This window comes from Rhinolophus hipposideros (genome assembly GCF_964194185.1).
Source record: "Rhinolophus hipposideros genome assembly, chromosome: X".
Lineage (NCBI taxonomy): Eukaryota > Metazoa > Chordata > Mammalia > Chiroptera > Rhinolophidae > Rhinolophus > Rhinolophus hipposideros.
Genome location: NC_138046.1, coordinates 24,001,424 through 24,018,241, shown reverse-complemented (window position 1 = coordinate 24,018,241; position 16,818 = coordinate 24,001,424). Strand labels below are relative to the sequence as shown.

The 16,818-nt window shown below is 42.1% G+C and overlaps 1 protein-coding gene and 2 pseudogenes across 5 annotated transcripts in view; 1 reads left to right on the top strand and 2 right to left on the bottom strand.

Annotated features, from left to right (window-relative positions):
• HS6ST2 (heparan sulfate 6-O-sulfotransferase 2) overlaps positions 1–16,818 on the bottom strand; it is a 365,879-nt gene that overhangs the window by 148,164 nt on the left and 200,897 nt on the right. The window lies entirely within an intron of this gene.
• On the top strand, positions 6,605–6,869 carry LOC308494433 (translation machinery-associated protein 7-like; annotated as a pseudogene). Its single transcript has one exon. The product of its transcript is annotated as a translation machinery-associated protein 7-like (transcript).
• Positions 8,134–8,454, bottom strand: LOC308495538 (large ribosomal subunit protein eL42-like; annotated as a pseudogene). The gene has a single exon. The product of its transcript is annotated as a large ribosomal subunit protein eL42-like (transcript).

The window sequence follows — 16,818 nt, the reverse complement described above, 5'->3', positions numbered from 1 at the left end:
CAAATTTTCCAGCATTGGCCATTGGGAGCTCTTTCAGTTGGTTCCTGTGCCACACCCTCATTGATGTTTTGTTCGTTTGTTTGTTTTAGCATTTCTTTACTTTATGGCACTACAAGATGCTCCAGTCTTATCTTATATATTGCTTGCCCCAGTACTAGAATCAGCCATATCTCCAAAGAGCCCTTGGAACCCTTTCTCTATCCCTCTTGCACCCTCCCACATGCTCTTGCTATCTTGTTCTCATACACAATTGTGATTTTGTTTTCTTTATCACTTTCTCATGTTCACTTTCTCCTCTTCATGTTGATCCCTCTCTTACATTCTTGCTCTCCCACTCCCTTTCACGTGTGTGTGTGTATGACTTTTTAGAGCCAAAGAGTCATTTCCCTAAACACACAAAGTACCCCAGAGCAGAAGAACAGGAAAACGTGAAAGGCCTTTGTTTTTTCCCCCCATCCCCAACAAGGAAAATGCCATTGGGTCCACAGCTCTCAAGGGTGATCTCAGAAAAACTCTCAAAACCCTTGGGCAAAGTTGCTGTAAGGATACAGATGTACAGTCCAGCATTGTCTACTTCAGATCAAGCAGGCAGCCTCATTAGAAGCAATCAAAATTACGAAAGGGGAAAACCACTTCACATGGAGTGTCCCCTGGGAAGACCTAACAGCTGGGGCTATTTGAGACGAATTGTCTAATTCACCCTTAGGAACAGGATGCTGAGGCTGAGGGAGGAAGACGTTTTAATTCATCTCAAATATGTCACCAGCGAAAGAACTTTCCACAGTAGAAAGCCAATATCTCTGGGAAGCAGCCAGCAGAGAGGAGAGCCTTCTGTAGAGCTGCTAGAGGATTTCAGACACAAGCCTCAAGGATAGAATCACTGAATAAGCCTTTGATTTTGGGCACCAAGACAGGCTGGGAGGCTCACTTAATCACCTCCGGAAACTTGTCTCTGGGCCACTCTCTTCCAGGGAGCAGAGTTGGAGCATGGTTTGTGGCACTTGGACAAATTCTGGGTTGTATATGGGCACGGTGAGACTGCAGAATTGGGTGGGGAAATCCTGGGCAGCAAAATGGGGAGGAAGGGAAGGGAGTCCCAGGTGGAGGTTGTCCTACTGGTCTCCTTCTCTCTATTTCTCGCTCTCCCTCTCACCCTCTCTACCTCTCTCCCCTTTTCCTTTCCTCCATAAGTGAAAAGTTAGCGAAAGGTCCAGTTTTAGGAAGGGTTGATTTAGGCAGTGCTTCAGTGTTTTTATGATACTTCTAAAAGTCTTTTCGAGATAAACACATGCCAGAGGCCAAAATAAGACTTGTGCTGTTCAGAAACTTTCTCCTTTGTTTGAAATATTTGCCTTTTAAGAGAGATTTAAAAGTCTTTTGGGGGCACATTTATAGGAATCCATCTAACTGTGGCAACATAAAAAATCATCCAATTTCCAAAATGCAGTCTGATTTTTATTAAGCTCTTTGCTCCAGGAACAAAAAGGACTAATTCAGTGGGAGCCACTAAACCTCCTACCCTGTAACTAGGAGACAAAATTCATTCTTCCCAAAATGAACAGACATGAGGAAACAAAATACCCCTGAGCATAAAACCTTCAGAAATTTCTATTTATTAAAATCCAGAGATAGGTGTTCAAGAACACTTTTCAAATTGAATCTCATGAATGAAGGTAAAATGAAAACTGTTAAATTGGTCCTACAACTTCACTTAATGTATCTTCAATAAAAAGTAATGGCCACTTACTTAAAACTCTCTTAGTAAAGCAGAAACTATGCATAAACAGAAATGAATACTTACCTCCAGATTACTCCTTTTCAATGTAACTTCCTGATAAAACTTTTGTGAAAACTCAGGTTATTCTGATCCCTCCCTCCATATGACTCCTGAGAGCAGTGTTTTCCCAAGTTCACTTCCAAAGCTAATTACATTAGAATCACCTGGAGTTGCTTGCTCAAGAGTTGTTTCTCTGATCCCACCATGACTCAACAGAGGAAGCACATTTAAATTATAGACCTCCCCAATATATCTAGTTCTAAAATTAATATGACACACCGCATTCGCCACCCACCAAAGCAAGGTCGCCAAAGTGTGTCAGCCTTCTTCACTCTCTTTTCTGGTCTTTTAAACTATGGCAAAGTTGCCCATATCAGGGACATGGTTTCCTAAAAAGAGGTTGATTTTATAAAAGATGATATGAGTCCACCAACGAATGAATGGATAACAAAATGTGACACACACACACACACACACACACACACACAACGGAATACTTTTCAGCCATTTAGAGGAAGAAAATCCTGCCTTTTGCGACAACATGGAAGGACCTTGAGGGCATTATGCAAAGTGAAATAAGTCAGATAGAGAAAAACAAATACTGCATGAACTCACTTAGATGTGGAATCTAAGAAAACCAAACTCATAGCAATAGAGGCAGGGGATGAAGGGTGGGGTAATTGGGTGAAGGTGATCAAAAGGTAGAAATTTCGAGTTGTAAGATTAGTAAATTCTGGGGAATCTACCATACAGCATGGTGACTACAGTGAATACCGTATTATATACTTGAAAGTTGCTAGGAGAGTAGATCTTAAAAACTCTCAACACAAGGGAAAAGAAAATGTAACTGTAAGATGATGGATGTTAAACTTATTGTGGTGACCATTTCACAATATATACAAATGCCAAATCATTATGTTGCACACCTTAAATGTATACAATGTTGTATGTCAATTATAACTCAATCAAACCGGAAATAAGATTTTTTTAAAAAACATCAACCAAAAAGGCCTGACTAGAAGCCCTGAACCCCACACAAACAAAACCTGCCTCAACATTGCCTAAGCCGAGAAGCTTGTCTAGGGAAAGCTCTGCCCTTTAGCTCCCTAGGACAGCAGAAGCCTTCTCAGATGAGCCCACACCCTCTCGAGGCAAACTGGCCCACATACAAGGCCTTCACATACATTTGCCAAAGCTGAGAGCATTTTCACCAATGCACCTTAACTGTGTGTCCTCCTTCCCACTTTTTGAGTACTGAGCCAGCTGGAGCTTCCCTTCTTTATCCATTGCTGCAGTCTTATTTATCAATCCTGTCCCCTCCTCAGACTCGTATAGGACGTCTATAAATTGTCCCACTGCAAAGAAGTACACAGCCAGCTAGACAGCACCTGAGTGCTGATGAACTTACTGGGACCCTAACCTTGGATGGTGGGAAGAAATCAGCAGCTGTAGAAACAACCAGAAACTTCAAAGGGTCACATTTTCCCTGAGGGTTATCTAAAATTCCTCACTTGGAATGTGGCAGGATGGAAAGTAAAGCAAAGAGGCTGACCTGCTAACCTTTTTCCTGGGCCTTCCCATAATTTGTTTACAGGGGATTTAGAAAATCTACCTCTCCCTTCACTCAAAGTTTCAAGCCCTTTTTCTCACCACAAGACAAAGAAAATAATGTGAAATATGATAGACAAGCATCAAAGGGACAATTTCTGTGTTTGTCAGAGTGTGAGTATATCTTCTGATTTTTCATTATCTTCTCTGGTAGTCAGTCCTATGATATTGGAATATATTTCTTCAATTCAGGAATGCATTTCTGATTGACTTTTGGAAAACTCTCACTATGTAGAATTCACCTTTCTGAACTCCTCAGATTTCTGCAATGACTTATGATTTCAAAGAAATCAATCTAAAAGCAAGTAACTTAGCTGATGGGATGGGAGTTTGGAGTAGGGAGTGATTGCTTAATGGGTAAGGGATTTTCTTTGGGGTGGTAAAAATGTTTTAAACTTGATAGTGAGGATAATTTCACAAAATTGTGAGTATACTAAATTCCATTTAATGATACAATTTGAAATGGTGAATTTTTACCATTTGTTATGTGAATTTCATCTCAAATCTAAAGAACAGAATAAAGGAGCAAGCATAACAGAAAGACTCAAAGATACAGAGAAAAAAAGCAAATAATTTGATGATAGAGAAGTTTTGCTGAGTCCTAAGCAGCAAAGAAACAGAACCAAGCCAATGCAAAGTCCTCAACAACAAAAACAGCGGCGATCACAACCCTTGGTGATAATAGCCAGTATTTATTGATTACTATGGGCTGAGCACTATGCTAAATTATATGCCCTTTTTATCAAATCTTGACACAACAATCCTATCAGTTAAGTTCTCTTTATGAATCACTGAAGAAACTGGGGCTCAGAGATGCGATATACTCAAGATCATATAGCTAATAAGTAAAGACTTGGCTCCAAACTCATGGCTATCTGACTCCACAGTGCTTGCTCTTCACAGCTGACATCTAAGTGAATATGTGACCCGTCAGTATGCACACAGGAGGAAAAGAGTTCTCTCTGCCTGTAAAAACTGTTTCTTTAAATGAAAACCGAGCTGTCACGCAGGGGACCCTGCTTGCTGCGCCATTTGTCATGTGGGGCATCTGGTGGGGTCTCTGGTCCCGCTCCCCACATAAGAACGCAGGACATGGTGAGGCCAAAAAGGAACACCCACGGAGCCATAGATAGGGGAGTCATATCACTATATTCTCACCGGCGGCATCCGCCTCTCTGCAATCCGCTCTTGCTAGCCCCCATTTTCTTTTGCTAGCGTAGCCACAGCCGTTATATTAGTGGCCAATGGCCTACGGGTTACAGCTGACGGCCAACTAGCCACAGCTGCTGGCCATCTGATCACAGTTGATGGCCATTTACTACCTGAGCCAGCACCTTTCTATGTGAGGCCAAGAGCCTGGAAACTGTTTTTTGGTGGCTTTGTCCCCACACGAGCTCTATAGAGTGAGCACCTTGAAATGGCACACACCACAAAAGGCAGAGTTAGGAAGACAGTAGCACTGGCAACCATAAGCTGTAATGTGGGGTAGGGTGGGGCGAGAAAGGAAGGAAAATATATACCCGTAATGAAGGAAAGTTTTAGAAAGGATAAAAGGTGTGTGTGTGTGTGTGTGTGTGTGTGTGTGTGTGTAGAGAAGGTACAATACCACGAGTAAGAGAATGACAATTGTTTGAGTCAATGGAGCGGGACAGAGGGGTTAGTAAATGCCCACTTTTCCACTTTGTTCTCAACACACATTAAGTCATTCACTCTCGAAGGCTGGACATCCCTCACTTGTAAGTGTGCTTGTCTGAGGGAAAAGGAAATTTGAGGCTCAGGGCAAAGGCACTGCCTTTTTAACAAAACATTCCATATGTAACCAAAGGCAATAAAATAATAAAACATTGATAACTTACAAGACTTGCGATTACTCCATTTGGGGTGATGTGATTTGTATTCAGCTCAACTAAAAAGAGAGCACTGTTTCCTCGTATACAAGAAAAAAATCACTTTCTATCTAAGAATCTTCCGTCTTATACAAGGAATAAAGGGGAAAAAAATGACATTTCCTTCTACTTTGGAGCTGGGAAGCCTGTATAGCCCTGGTTAATTGACCCTACAAACTTTCAGAAAGATGCAGGAAAAGAAGCAAAATTACCCTTTACCTATCTGAACAAAATCCACTAGATTAAAGCACTCCATAGGGAAAGTACATCTGTTCTCTTTGGTGCAGCTCCATCTCCAAATTCCCAGAATGAAAAGAACTTGTGATTCTTGGGGACTGAAAGGGGCCCTGGGAAATGAGTGCCAGGATGTCAATAGGCTGCTGTGGGAAGGGAGAGGCTGACAATGGTATCCCACTGGGAGAGAAACTCCAGAGTCCACTCCGGCAGGGGGCCACACAGCACCAAGGCCTCCAGGGAAGCCAATCCTGGAAGTGGGCATAAAGTTCTTTAACCCTGAGAGTGTGATCCCAAGCCCTGCCATTTCCCAGGCCAATCATTCCCTTACCAGCATCTCTACTTCCCTGTGGGTAGAAGCAGATAATGAAGTGCCTGTTCTGGCTCATGCTGCTCTTGTTGCTTCACAAAGGAAGTTTTTCTCTAATTGGTCCATGTGAGGAAAGTTATTGCATCTTCTGAACTATTAGGTAATATCGAAGCACAATGGCTATAGACACTGCCTTTGGAGACAATATATTCATAGCCACTTCCTACAAAATGACAGCCAAGACAGAAACGGCAGAGCGATTGTGGCAACAGAGCCAGGAGTGCAGTTTCCAAGCTCTCGGCCTCACATGGAAAGGTGCTGGCTCAGGTAGTAAATGGCAATCAACTGTGATTGGATGGCCATCAGCTGTGGCTAGTTGGCCGTCAGCTGTAACCAGTGAGCCATTGGCCACTAATATAACTGCTGTGGCTACACTAGCAGAAAATGGGGGCTAACAAGAAGATGGTGGCTGAGCTAGCAAGCACGGATTGCAGTTAGCATGGCAGATTGCACCTAGCAAGAGAGAAGTGGGTGGCAGGTGGCAGATAGTGTGCCTCCAACCCAGACGCCAACGAGACTATACTGGTATGACTCCCCTATCTATGGCTCCGTGGGTGTTCCTTTTTGGCCTCACCATGTCCTGCGTTCTTATGTGGGGAGCGGGACTAGAGAGACCCCAGATGGGACCCCACTTAACACCCCGCGTGACAGCGATACATGCATTGCTCTTATAAAAGGTGGGTCTTGACACTTCCAGTGTCAGAGTCTGGGGAAGGGGTGCTAGGAGCCATGTTTGGCTATGAAGGTGGTAAGAAGCCCTTGAAGCAACCCGAGAAGCAGACCAAGGAGATGGATGAGGAAGATAAGGCAGAAGATAAAGCAGAAGCAAAAAGAGGAGCAGAAAAAACTCGAGGAGATAAAAGCAAAGTCCGAGGGGAAGGGCCTCCTGGCCACAGATTGAATTAAGAAATCTGACAAAAAGTTAGCAGTTCCTTATGCCTGGGACAATGGTGATCCTGAATTCCATTCCTGTTTTAACATCTGGATTCCCTGACATAACAACCTATTGCCACCCATAGCTAGAATGAAGTGTTGTCTTGCAGCCTGTTGTACATTTAAGAATAAAACTATTAATAAAGTGTTTCCTGTATTTAAAAAAATAAACTTTCATAAAAAATTGTAATAATAAAAAGGCAGGTCGGAACCCTTTGCCAAAACTCCATTAAAAATATCACTCATGGGGCAACCAGATGGCTCAGTTGGTTAGAGCACGAGCTCTGAACAGGGTTGCCAGTTCAGTTCCCACATGGGCAGTGAGCTGCGCCCTCCACAACTAGATTGAAGACAAGGAGCTGCCACTGAGCTATTGGAGGGGCGGCCGGATGGCTCAGTTGGTTAGAGTGCAAGCTCTTAACAAGGTTGCCGGTTCAATTCCCGCATGGGATGGTGGGCTGTGCCCCCTGCAACTAAAGATTGAAAACGGTAACTGGATTTGGAGCAGAGCTGCAACCTCCACTACTAGACACAACTAGATTGAAGGACAATGACTTGGAGCTGATGGGCCCTGGAGAAACACTATTCCCCAATATTTCCCCCAAAAATTAAAAAAATAAAAAATAAATAACATCACTCATTATATTACATATAAGTCCGCATCCTAGTTCCACCTCTCCTTGAGAATGAACTATTATTGCTATAAAATATTAATTTATCATTATCATTCTGCATTTTAAAGAAGCTTGTCTCCTTTGTTTTAATTTATTGGGGGTGACAATTTTTAGTAAAATTACACAGATTTCAGGTGTACAATTCTGTATTACATCATCTATAAATCCCATTGTGTGTTGTTTTTTTTAAGGAGGGCGCAGGTCACCATGACCCATGCAGGGATCGAAGCAGCAACCTTAGTGCTACCAGCACTGCACTCTAACCAACTGAGCTAAACGGCCACACCAGAAGATTGTCTCTTCTGAATAAAAGATATAACACCGTTTATCAGAAAAGTACTAGATAATCCGTCACATTCCACTTACTGTCTTTGCTTGAATTCAAAGCCAAATTGAATGCTCAAGAGCAGTGGCCATTCTAATACTACTAGATTTTGAGCTTCCTGAGGATAGGGGCTATGTTTTATGAAGCTCTGTATTCTTAGTGGCAGACCCAGGACTCTGTTCACAGAGCTCATGAAACGTTGGAAATGACCTCCATTCCAAGTTCTGTGTGTGTGTGTGTGTGTGTATGAATATCACTGCATTAATTTTCATACAGGTTTTTTTCTAAAGCTTCAAAATTTTTCTCAAAAATAAGAATCCCAAAACTTAGAACTGGATCACTTAGCCCTTTCTCTTCTTATCTCCTCCCAGTTCAAAATGCTTGCATCTCTTAATGGTCAGCATCCTCTTGGATCTGCAGTTAGGCTCAACACATTCAAGCCTCAGCACAATCTTCTTTGTGATTTTAGCCTTATTCTGCAAAAGCAGCTTTGTCTGCCCACCATAGCCATTCTGCTCTCGATCATAACGCCTCTTTCCCTGGGCATACAGGGAATCCTTGCCCTTCTTATACTGGGTCGCATTGTGAGGCTGATGCTTTCCACACTTCTTACAGAATGTCCTTCAGGTTTTGGGCATATTGACCATCTTTACAGTAGAGATGTCCACATGATGAAAACAGGAAACTCAGCGTGCACACTTCTCACCTGGCTCTGCTCGAGCTTCCATTCCAAGTTCTTGATGGAAACACCTTTCACCTCTTCTTCTCCCTTGCCTTTCTTCTACAAAATTTCAGATCTCTTTCTAAAGTCCAAATTATTTAATAGACAATTTTTAAAGGCGTTCCCTCAGGTTTGTTTTAGAAGTGGGGAATAAATAGTACTAAATCTGAAATATTCTTGTACAATAACCTACAAATCTCATCTAAAAGGGAGAGTGGTACATGTCCAAAGACAGGTGACAATGTTGCTGAGGACCCAGAGGGAAAGGACTGTGGAGATCAGGAAGAGGACCCAGAGTGGCAAAGGCCAGAAATGACCCAGAAATACGGGCCTGTGGACGTATTGGTATCATAATCAGCTCCTAGTGGCTATTTCTAGAAGACTGGCTTAAAACAGTATTTCCCCTTGGTACCCTGTTGCTAACATAGTCCAAAAAGTAAAACCCACTCTTCTTCCTATTCTCAAACTTTTTGAAAAGGGTAGGGGCGGGGAGTTGCCAGCAGCATACCATCATGGTTAAGAATATGGATTCTGAAGCCAGACTGACTGGGTTTGAGTCTTAACTCTGTGACTTACTATCATGTAACCCTAAGCAAGTTCTTAACTTCTCTGAACTTCATTTTCCTCTTCTGTAAAATAAGGGTTACGATAATAATACTGGCCTCATTAGGTTGTTGTGAAGATTAAGTGAGAATTAAGTAAAGTTCCTGAGCCATAATAAGAGCTCAATAAATGTGAGCTGCTATGATTACTTGGTCTGTCAGCATTAGTTCTAGGCTTGAATAACTGAATAGCTTGGAATAGTAGAAAGAACCTTGGTCTACAAGCCATGATTTCAAGAGTAGGTTGTGGGACCAAGCGTCAGAGATTAAAGGGCATGACTGATCCTTCATTTGTAACATGATAAAAGCATATGCTCATTCTATGTCCCATGATTAAAGTTTTAACAACCAAATGAGCTAATGCATGTGAAAGTACTTTGTGAAATGCAAGAATTCTGTGCAAATGTAAGTGGTATTCTCACTAGGCATTCCAAGACAGAGGAAAACATATTTAGCTCATAAATAAGTTTTAATCTTCTGGGGCTTTCCTGCTATGGGTGCAAAGAAGTAGCACACAGTTCATGCCCCAAATGTCCTATCTGCAGGAAGCTCTGCTCTGCACTGCTCTTAAATCTCTCCAGGTCCCACCCTGTACAGAAGCTTTGAGATGGGCTTGCCACTTTTAAAGGATTTTGCCACCAAGTCATAGATTTAGGAATCATCTTACATCTGTAACAGGTCTAAATTTGTTCATGGTGACCATGCTAGGGCCAGGACATGGCTTAGAGCTGACTGTCATGGCTAATGGCTTAGCACACAAGACTTGGAAGCTCCTTGTATCACCCTGCTGCCCAACTGGCAGATGAAGTGGTATGGAGAGTTGTCATCCATTACCAAATAGAAAGCAGTTTCTCCTGATAGAGATAAAACAATCAATACGTTTGGATTTCAATCAGAGAAAATATGTTTCTTTGAACAGTTCTTAATCAGTGTGTGCCCTTCCAGATAGCATTTTGGTGTGGAATGTGAGCTGTGCAGGAGAAAATGTCACTTGGAATACCGACATAGATTTAATATAAGAAACATACTTCAGAATGTATCTTTGCTTCCTACCTTCTTATAGACTCTGTGAGACAATTCTTATAGCTTGGTTACTTCACTCATTTGACCACTAGCATTTCAACATTAGGAAAGAATAGATTTTCCAAAAAAAGGAAAAGCACAATTCTATTTATGGAAAAATCTCCTGTATTCAGAGCTAAAATGGACCTAAAGATCTCCCAACTCAGTTTTCTCCTTTTTCTAAAGGGAACCGAGGCCACAAAAGGGCAAGTGACATGCCCAAAGTCACACAGATGGTCAATGGCAGAGCCAGAGTTTGAACCCAAGGAATACTAGCCATTTTGGAATGGGACATAATACAGGAAACCAGCAATTAAAGGCATTTAACCATTGCCATTCTTGTAGAAACACTAAAAGAACAATGGTGTGTGCTCTCTGCTTCTTACTCAACATGATTGCTAAACTCCCTTCAACACTGGCAGTCCAAGAGTTAATGAATTGACATTAGCATTGCATCTCTCAGGTACCAAATCCCTGTTCTATGAAGTGTAGGACCTGGAGTCACACATTTCTATAAACCCTCAAGCAGCCAGTTGAAAAGTAGAAAATTTAACCAGCCTCCTGTTTTATGTGTTCTGAAGGGAATTCTCCTTCCTTATTTATCTGTTGAGTGCCCATGCAGAAATTCCCACAGGCCAAGTTGAGTCACCCCTTCCCCAAGTTAATGGATACTCACTCATAGGGATGGGCCTTTTCTTCCTTCATGAACCAAAGTATAATTTCAGGAAATATGATTATAAATTTTTTAAAACGCAACAATAATTGTGATGGGTTTTGTGATGTCCCTCTCAATTCCACTTCTTGTGAACGTTTCCTCCCAATCCTATGGCAACAGAAACAAGTCAGAGGAGACCCAACATCTAATTTCATTCTGTCACCTCTCACTTGCTCCAGCCTAGAAGAGTAAAGAGGTTCTGGTCTGGTATGACTCAGTTCAAGCTTCTTTCACTTCAAGAACTTTAGGTCAAAAAACCAAATGTGATTTTGAGTACTACTGAGTACTAAGCACTGTATGAAGTGGGAATGGGACTGTAGTATGCTTACAACAGTTCCCCTGTCTTAAAGGAGCTCCCAGAGTGGGAAGAAAGAGATGCAAACTTCTTACATAAAATGCCTTCTGTGGGAGGTACCAATGAAAGAGCTATAAAAGGAACAATTATTCCAGTTGAGAGCAAGATCAGAAACACCTCAAGGACAAGAGATGATCATTGCTAAGCTTTAAAGGGAGATTCAGGGGTGGCCTGTTAGCTCAGTTGGTTAGAGCGCAGTGCTTTTAACAAAAAGGTTACCTGTTCAATCACCACATGGACCACTGGGCTGTGCCCTCCACAACTAGATTGAAACAACTACTTGACTTGGAGCTGATGAGTCCTGGAAAAACGCACTTAAAAAGGGGGCAGGGGAGAGGAGATTCAATTTAATTGGAGATACATGTGTGTTAATACAGGAACAATCTTCTTTTAATATTAGTTACTACTTAATTAGCAGAAAACCATAACCTAGATTTAAAAATAATATTAGCTAATATTTCTTGATCACTAACTGTAGGTTCACCACTATACTAAGTATTTCACATTATCTCATGTAATCATCACAGCAACCTTGTATTGACTGGCAGGTATTGTTATTTGCTGAGGAAAACAGGACCCAAGGACTTCCAGCTAGTCAGCGGCATAGCCTGGATTTGAAGCCAGGCAGTCTGACTTCAGAGCCAAGCAATTTTCTAAAAGTGTGGCCCACATACCTTACAATCACTTGAGGAGTTTGTTTAAAGCACAGATGCTGATCCACAGCCTAGAGTCAGGAACCAGAAACCCTATACGTGAGGCCCAGGAATCTATATTTTAAACAAGATTCCCAGGTGAAACTCATGCAAATGAAGTTTGAAAACCATAGCAGAACAGCATCCATTTGCACCAAGAAAGCTGGACTATTACTTACTACAAAACACATTGAAAGAGGTCAGTACTACTGGTAAATGAATTTTTTCATCATTAATATAGTAAGTCATTCAGATTATGTCCTGATGTGGTTGATATTATATCTAAGAAAAGAGGCACTAAAAAGCTGGCCATCTTGGATTTGAGGGGGGAAAAAAGAGTGATAAATGGATTCCAGACACTAGACAGGGAAGTAGATTGAATTGCAAAGGCAATGGATATGAAGGACCGTGTCAGAAGGTAGAATCCTGGGGCCCCAGCAGTCCAATGATGGTGCTGCCACTGAATAGCCATTTGACCCAGAACAAAACACTCGGGGTTTGTTTCGGCGGGGGTGGGGTGGGGGGGGGCTGCCCGTTGGCTCAGGCGGTTAGAGCTCCATGCTCCTAACTCCGAAGGCTGCCGGTTCGATTCCCACATGGGCCAGCAGGCTCTCAAACACAGGTTGCCTGTTCAATTCTTCGAGTCCCGCAAGGGATGGTGGGCTCTGGCCCCTGCAACTAAGATTGAATACGGCACCTTGAGCTGAGCTGCCGCTGAGCTCTCGAATGGCTCAGTTGGTTGGAGTGCATCCTCTCAACCACAAGATTGCCGATTCGACTCCCACAAGGGATGGTGGGCTGTGCCCCCTGCAACTAGAAATGGCAACTGGACCTGAAGCTGAGCTGCGCCCTCTACAACCAAGACTGAAAGGACAACAACTTGACTTGGAAAAAAGTCCTGGAAGTACACACTGTTCCCTAATAAAGTCCTGTTCCCCTTCCCCAATAAAATAAAATAAAAAACACTAGGGTTTTCTAGGGCTCACTCCTCTCTTGGAAAAGAACATCAGTACATAGTATAGGAGGTCTGGCAATTTAAGTTTGCGAACTTGTTGCAAAAATGTTGCTAACCTTTTTTGATATCAGAGGGAATATTCATTATGAATTTATACCCACTGGACAAACAGTTAACCAAGTTTACTATTTGGAAGTGCTGAAAAGGCTACGTGAAAAAGTTAGACGAAAACTACCTGAGCTTTTCGCCAACAATTCCTGGCTCTTGCATCATGACAATGCACCAGCTCACACAGCACTGTCTGTGAGGGAGTTTTTAGCCAGTAAACATATAGCTGTATCGGAACACCCTCCCTACTCACCTGATCTGGCCCCAATGACTTCTTTCTTCATCCAAAGATAAAGGAAATATGGAAAGGAAGACATTTTGATGACATTCAGGACATCAAGGGTAATACGACAGCTCTGATGGCCATTCCAGAAACAAAGTTCCAAAACTGCTTTTAAGGGTGGACTATGCACTAGCGTCAGTGCACAGCTTCCCAATGGGAGTGCTTTGAAGGCAACTGTAGTGATATTCAGAAATGAGGTATGTAGCACTTTTTCTAGAATAAGTTCGCAAACTTAACTGTCAGACCTTGTATGTAGCCCTAAAAACTAGAGCACTGTAGCCATCAAATATAGTGATATAGAGAATGTGCCAATGAACACTGTATCAATGACACCTTAGGCTTAGAGGTAGTGACCTAGGGATCTTGTCTTATTCGGTAGGACTGAGGTGGGGCCTTGAACTCTGCATTTCTCACAAGGTCTCACATGATGCCCGTGTGGTTGGTCAACGGACCACACTTTGAGTAGCAAGGGTCTAGCCCATAGACCTTAATGGGCTAAAAGCAACTCCTCTTTATCCATATTGGCTGGAAAATGAGCAGATCTGAGCCAGTGAACATTCTGTGGTAATGTGGTTGTCATGTACCTATCACCAATTCTCACATAATTTTAATAACATGAAATACACTCAATTCTGAAATGATACCGCATGTAATAAAGTCTTACTTCTATACTTCAGAAGATACACGTACTTTTATCGGGCACTTATCATGTTCCAGTGACCAGGTGAGGTACTTTTACATGGATTAGCATATTTCATTCTCTCAAAAACTCTATGCACTAAAAATTGTTTTATTACCATTTTACAACTGATAACAATGAGGCTCTCAGAGGTTGAATAACTTGTCCCGCCCAGGGTCACACAGATGGAAAACAAGAGAGTCTGGACTGGAATTCAAATCAGGCCTCGAAGGCCTAATTACAAAGGCTTTGTACAGTAGTCAGTGCAAGATCAGCAGGTTCTAAACAAGCAGAAAAGGCCAGGGACTAGGAATGTGGCCTGCCTCAAAGAGAACTCCAATGGCGGTATTGTCCAAGAACCTGTGTCCTCAAGGGGCAGTGATGCCGCTGCTAATGCTCCCACTCCTCCCAACTGTCTTTCATGAGCCTCCATGCCAGGTATGGCTGGTCTTTGCTTTGCATACTTAATCTCATTTAATCCTCACTTCTCCCCTTTTTAGTCTCACTTTTCAAATGATGAAACTAAACCACAGAGAGGTTAAACAACTTGCCCCAGATTATATGGCTATACGCAGGAGAGCTGGGATTCGAAACTACTCATGACTAAACACAAAGCCTTTTTTTAAACCATGATGTTGTGGTATTTCTACTCAACTGAATAGACCCAGACAGGCTCTCCTGGAGACGTAACATCTTCCTTTTTATCCAGAAGGCTTTGGTAGTGACCCAAGGCATCCATGTCTACAATGGACTCCACTGGGTCAACCCTCAGGGTGACTGGGACCTGCCTGGTAAAAGAGATGTCAAATACTTTATCAGACCCACCATACACGTGGAACTTAGATTCTAGCTCACGGAAATAATTTTAAAACTATAAAGAACACATACTGGTAAATGATATAAGGAAAATAAAAACAGACGTAATCCTTACTATCCTGATCCTCACAAACATCTTGGGAAGTAAATATTGCTAACCCCATTTGACAGATGAAGAAACTGTGGATCAGTCATTCACTTGACCAACAACTGAGCTAGGCATACCCAGAACTCTGTCACCAAAGCTGGAACTTCTTCCATAGGAGTATACTGACCACCCAGAACAAGGCACAACACTTTAGCTTCCTTAACATGTTCAACCTCTCATTTTTCTCACTTTCATTACTCTTGCCCATTGGTGTGATTTTGGTTTGTGTGGATCTTTATTCTAGAACATTCTAAGTTTTCTTCCTCAGAAGAAATGTTTGCACACATAAATCCAAGTCATGGGCTTCTCCTAAGTGCTTCTTAATATTTTACTTTGCATCAAAATTGTAGGCACAAACAACATTCAAATTTGCTTCTTTTACGTGACTTGATTAAAAATCCTGAGTAGTGTCTGTATGAATCATCAAACCTCGTGACAGTTTTCTGTAATAGCGTTCACCCTTTGAAAACTGTTGATCCATTGATTATATCAGTTCCAAAGATTGAATCAGTGAGGTAAAATTGGCAGACAGGAAGGTATTACCAGACACTAATTCTCTTACCTCAGGGTGAGCTCTATAAATGCGTAGCAATAGAATAGCTTTGCAATCTTCAGGAAGAGTCTATGATGCTGAAATGAAAACCATCAGACAAAGAATACCTTTTTCCAATCGCAAATTACCCTGTACTTTATGAGTAACAGGTAAACAAGTAACTTTTGAAAGCAGAAAGACAATAATATTCTCCATTTGGCAAGGGTTTTATTTCACAAAGGCCTGCAGCATTAGTACGTTAGAAAAAGAGTTAATTTGTCCTCCTTCTTTTTAAACCTGGGGGCACTGAGTGTGTGGGCTTTAGGAGAGGCGAAGTCAGAACACATCACAGAAATAGACCAGCTTCCACCCCATAACAGGAAAGTGGCTCAGGGGAGAAAGCATGTTCATCAATCGCATTTTGGAGACATCCACTGCGTAGCTTTTCCAGACACTGACTTCCTTTGCCAGGCACTTAGAGCACTTGAATGTCCTAGCTAAATTCAACTACAAAAGTCATTCTTGAGTGATGGCACAGGAGGCAAATATCATCCACTCCTAAAAAGCTTTGTGCTTGGTAGAAAATTCCAGGCCGGCAACAAGCACACCTTCACAATTCCATGAGACAAAAGGCACTCTAGGTGCCCTGAAGGAGGTGGATGCAAAGAGCAGAGGTGACAGCTGAGTAGACCAGAATGTGCAATGGCTCTGAGCAACTGATCTTCCTAAGTCTTGGTGTCAAGAGACTTGGACAGCTAACACTCTCTTCAGCAGCAGTACCTGCTGAGACTCCCCTTTTCTGCAACAAGGCAGCTACCTTTGTTGCTCTTTTATGACTGCTAAAACTAGCTTATGATATATTTTCTTAGTCTTCTCCCAAAGGGTTGTCAATATTATCATTACACATCTTAATCTGATGTTGGTGCAGTGCTAAGTGTTTTGCATTTGTTATTTCATTGAATCCCCACAAAACCCTTAGAACATAGAAAAATATCCTTATCAAAGCAATAGTAGTTATCATTTCCCAAGAGCTACTGTGTTATTTGCCAAGCACACTGTTAAGCACTTGACACACATCATCTCATTTCCTTCTCACCACAAATGGATCACTCATTTTGCAGATGAGGAAACCGAAGATCAGAGACATTATGTAACCACTCCCCCACCCCCACCCCAAGGCGCTAATATAAGTAGCAGAATAAAAACTGAAACCTAGGTCATTCAGATTCCAATGCCCACACTTTTCCCTGCTACTGGAGTTTTCTTCTTTGAGGGGAAGAACTGTGTTTAGTTCATCTCTGTATCGCTCACAGCACCTAATAGGCTCTGACACATAATAGACA